This window comes from Procambarus clarkii, chromosome 75, assembly GCF_040958095.1.
Source record: "Procambarus clarkii isolate CNS0578487 chromosome 75, FALCON_Pclarkii_2.0, whole genome shotgun sequence".
Classification (NCBI taxonomy): Eukaryota; Metazoa; Arthropoda; class Malacostraca; order Decapoda; family Cambaridae; genus Procambarus; species Procambarus clarkii.
The window spans coordinates 28707460-28712507 of NC_091224.1; the positions used below are offsets into that span (position 1 = coordinate 28707460).

Consider the following 5048-nt stretch of genomic DNA (forward strand, 5'->3'; position numbering starts at 1 on the left):
CCTGTAGTTTGTTAAGGTCTTGTGCACCACTCCTGTAGTTTGTTAAGGTCTTGTGCACCACTCCTGTAGTTTGTTAAGGTCTTGTGCACCACTCCTGAAGTTTGTTAAGGTCTTGTGCACCACTCCTGAAGTTTGTTAAGGTCTTGTGCACCACTCCTGAAGTTTGTTAAGGTCTTGTGCACCACTCCTGTAGTTTGTTAAGGTCTTGTGCACCACTCCTGAAGTTTGTTAAGGTCTTGTGCACCACTCCTGAAGTTTGTTAAGGTCTTGTGCACCACTCCTGAAGTTTGTTAAGGTCTTGTGCACCACTCCTGAAGTTTGTTAAGGTCTTGTGCACCACTCCTGAAGTTTGTTAAGGTATTGTGCACTCTCTGAAGTTTGTTAAGGTCTTGTGCACCACTCCTGAAGTTTGTTAAGGTCTTGTGCACCACTCCTGAAGTTTGTTAAGGTCTTGTACACCACTCTGAAGTTTGTTAAGGTCTTGTGCACTCTCTGAAGTTTGTTAAGGTCTTGTGCACCAATCCTGAAGTTTCTTAAGACCCTGGGGAGGGTCAGTGATTCGTCCCCGGTGGGGCGGGGGAGACATTAGTATAAGCCTAGCATGGACTGTATAAGTAACCTGACTTCCTGTCTCCCGACACAATGAATTATTATTGTTAAATCCAGCTTTTGTTAACAGTATTGTGAAGCGCTCAGCTACTAGCCTCAAAGCTCTTGCTGAACAATATATTTACTAAAATCAACCAGCCTTCCCATGTGCAGTGATGGCCGAGTGGTTAAGGCGTCTGACTAGAAATCAGATGGGATCTTCCCGCGTAGGTTCGAATCCTACTCACTGCGAGTTGAACAATTTTTACGTGAACTAGTTGACGGTGGTTGATGGTGAGGGCGGTGGTGGGGGAAGCCTATCTCCACTTCCTCCACTCTGGAGAAGGCTCTCCACTTCCACTCTCCACTGGAAGACAATTACCAGCAACATTTCTCAATGAACTTATAAATGGTCAAAACACACAACATTCTCATATGTAAATTTACCTGTGCCTGATCTCTAGGGTCAGTTTCACTCTAGTTATAAATTAATTAGAATACGAATTCCAAGATCAACGCTGCAATATATCATACATTCAGCCATTCAGGGTTTTGGGAATAAAGTTTGTAATAAAATTAAAATATTCTAAACAAAAACAGCAGATTTTGTGAAGAACTGACATACGCCCAACAACTAAAGAGCATGATAACAGTATGATAATAATAATAGCATGATAACAGTATGATAATAATAATAGCATGATAACAGTATGATAATAATAATAGCATGATAACAGTATGATAATAATAATAGCATGATAATGGCTCATAAATTAACTAGACAAAATGTTAGTGTTATGTTAACAAATGTTACCTCTTGTTAGTGGAACCATTATCACAGAACCATCGGGCGTCTCTAATATCCGGGTCTGAGAGACCAGCATGACAGAGGTCACGGGTCACACTTGGTCAGATAAGGTCACGGGTCACACTTGGTCAGAGGTCACGGGTCACACTTGGTCAGAGGTCACGGGTCACACTTGGTCAGAGGTCACGGGTCACAATTGGTCAGAGGTCATGGGTCACACTTGGTCAGAGTAGGTCACGGGTCACACTTGGTCAGAGGTCACGGGTCACACTTGGTCAGAGGTCACGGGTCACACTTGGTCATAGGTCACAGGTCACACTTGGTCAGATAAGGTCACGGGTCACAATTGGTCAGAGGTCACGGGTCACACTTGGTCAGAGAAGGTCACGGGTCACACTTGGTCATAGGTCACGGGTCACATTTGGTCAGAGGTCGCGGGTCACACTTGGTCAGAGAAGGTCACGGGTCACACTTGGCCAGAGGTCACGGGTCACACTTGGTCAGGGGTCATGAGTCACACTTGGTCAGAGGACATGGGTCACACTTGGTCAGAGAAGGTCACGGGTCACACTTGGCCAGAGGTCACGGGTCACACTTGGTCAGAGGTCACGGGTCACACTTGGTCAGAAGACATGGGTCACACTTGGCCAGAGAAGGTCACGGGTCACACTTGGTCAGAGAAGGTCACGGGTCACACTTGGTCAGAGGTCACGGGTCACACTTGGTCAGGGGTCATGAGTCACACTTGGTCAGAGGACATGGGTCACACTTGGTCAGAGGTCACGGGTCACACTTGGTCAGAGGTCAGGGGTCACACTTGGTCAGGGAAGGTCAGGGGTCACACTTGGTCAGGGAAGGTCAGGGGTCACACTTGGTCAGGGGTCACACTTGGTCAGAAGTTATGGGTCACACTTGGTCAGAGGAAATCACGGGTCACACTTGGTCAGAGGTCACGGGTCACACTTGGCCAGAGAAGGTCACCGGTCACACTTGGTCAGAGAAGGTCAGGGGTCACACTTGATCAGAAGTTATGGGTCACACTTGGTCAGAGGAAATCACGGGTCACACTTGGTCAGAGGTCACGGGTCACACTTGGCCAGAGAAGGTCACCGGTCACACTTGGTCAGAGAAGGTCACGGGTCACACTTGGTCAGAGGTCACGGGTCACACTTGGTCAGGGGTCATGAGTCACACTTGGTCAGAGGACATGGGTCACACTTGGTCAGAGGTCACGGGTCACACTTGGTCAGAGGTCAGGGGTCACACTTGGTCAGGGAAGGTCAGGGGTCACACTTGGTCAGGGGTCACACTTGGTCAGGGGTCACACTTGGTCAGAAGTTATGGGTCACACTTGGTCAGAGGAAATCACGGGTCACACTTGGTCAGAGGTCACGGGTCACACTTGGCCAGAGAAGGTCACCGGTCACACTTGGTCAGAGAAGGTCACGGGTCACACTTGGTCAGAGGAAGTCACGGGTCACACTTGGCCAGAGAAGGTCACGGGTCACACTTGGTCAGAGGTCACGGGTCACACTTGGCCAGAGAAGGTCACCGGTCACACTTGGTCAGAGAAGGTCACGGGTCACACTTGACCAGAGAAGGTCACGGGTCACACTTGGTCAGAGGTCACGGGTCACACTTGGTCTGAGGAAGTCACGGGTCACACTTGGTCAGAGAAGGTCACGGGTCACACTTGGTCTGAGGAAGTCACGGGTCACACTTGGTCAGAGAAGGTCACGGGTCACACTTGGTCAGAGGAAGTCACGGGTCACACTTGGTCAGAGAAGGTCACGGGTCACACCAGGCTGTTGTTACTACAATGCTACTCCGACAAACACCTTTACCAGTTTGGTTATGACTGGTAAAGCCAGCCGGATGGCAGCCGGATGGCAGCCGAGGCCGAGAAGAAGGCCTGGAGGTGATGTAAGCCTCCGCTTCACAACAGTAGTCGAATCCAGTCTGGTGGTCTCTGGTTAACGACTGACAGAGACATCTGACACAATCATGCCATTAAACTGAGAGGATGGAACTGTTACAACCTGACTAACTGGCAAACCATTTTTCCTCCAAGATGCAAGTCCCAGATCCTGAACGACATCCTCCACATCTTTATCGAAGCACTGCGTCAAGGTCATCTGAAGTGGTTATATAACAGGCTGAAATACTCAATCGCCTTGAAACACTGGACATATGTCAACTGTAGGACCAGATAAGGTCAGCCCAGGACTTTTAGGTAGCTGTGTGACACTGTTGGCTCCACCTCTCACTCGCCCATACCCTTTCTGCCTACCTCAAGGAATTTGGTCTTCCCTGTGGAAGAAGGTAGATGTTGTTCCAGAAAAAAAAGGAAGAGCCGTTCAGTGCCCTGTATAATTAATAATTTGAGAAAATTTAAAATCTAAAGACCAGTGTCATTATTTTCAATTGCTGACCGAATTCTTGAGACGTTCTCTCAGCAAATTACATCTTTTGGGGGGTCATCATCGGCTTATCTTCCCCAGAATTCAGTCCACACAGTTGTCTAACTCCCAAGTACATGTTAACTGTCATGATTCCACATGGAGTCGAGTCTGAAACTCTATGTGAGTTCTTCTCCGGGTAGCCGTTGGGTAGCTGTTGATTTGCTGTTTAGCTTTAGCTCGCTCCGTATATTTAGACGAAATATAGGTAGGCTAAGTGGGAATGAGTTTTGCGACTTTAAGGTGATTATAAGTTACTCCTTATATGAGGTGAGTAAGTTTCAGAGAGAGTAAGGATATTTTCCCATCTAGCACAGCGAAACCGAATCGTCTAGAAGCTGAAAGCACCAGGTTTGCCATGGTTACCGAGACGACACTACCTGCTGGAACCAATCAGCGTGAAGCATGACAGTGACGTCTTGTAAGGAACGATCGGGACAATTCACTTTACTGCTGAGTCTCAGAAGATCACGTCTGCCAACCATCGCTCCACACTTGGGAGAATATTGTCAACCAGACGGCATGTAAGCAGGCCCTAACCAAAGGAAGATTAGAACAGCATCTAGCAGTGTGCGGGGGCCCAGAAACTGACCTTGTTGAACCTGTTTCAGAAGCTTGAGCTTTGAGCTGTTTAGGAACTTTGCAGAAGAAGGCTGTGAGGATTGGCAAGCTGACAGACCAGGTGTGAGAGGTCTTTGCCGCCAGGAAGGACGGCAGGGTTTCAAGAGAGGCGTACCAGCGAAGGGCACCGAGCTGCCAGAGTGTCACACTATTCCTATGGAGTCTCGGCGGATGTAGCTGCCAGTTTTCACGAAGAAGAAACCTCGAGTTGGAGTAACGTCAGGACAGAGGTTCGGAGTGTGTGGAACCTGAATGACTCGCCAGACGCCGAGTGGGCGCAGGCAGGCAGGCAGAGGTTAGGACGGGCTCTGTAGGGTCTTTCAGTGGACGAAAAGGTGAGGACCAGTGAAGTAGTTCACCTGGACAACTAGAGGTCGACCCAATAATTTTAAGCAGTGTTAATTATGAAGCAGTAGTTAGGGGTCGGAGGTTAGAGCCCCAGTTTCTCCGCAGGTCATTAAGCGAGTCGGGTGACTGCTGGAGAAAACGGGCGCTCGACAATGAATATTTTTTATTTTTAGTGTAACACCACGCGAGTCCCGTGCTATTACCCCGGGGGTCACACCCGCTTA

The 5048-nt window shown here is 48.7% G+C and overlaps 1 non-coding gene across 1 annotated transcript; it reads left to right on the forward strand.

Moving 5' to 3' along the window:
• Positions 1–758: 758 nt before the first annotated feature.
• TRNAS-AGA (transfer RNA serine (anticodon AGA)) lies at positions 759–840 on the forward strand. The gene has a single exon. It is a non-coding gene; the product is annotated as a tRNA-Ser (tRNA).
• Positions 841–5048: the final 4208 nt, after the last annotated feature.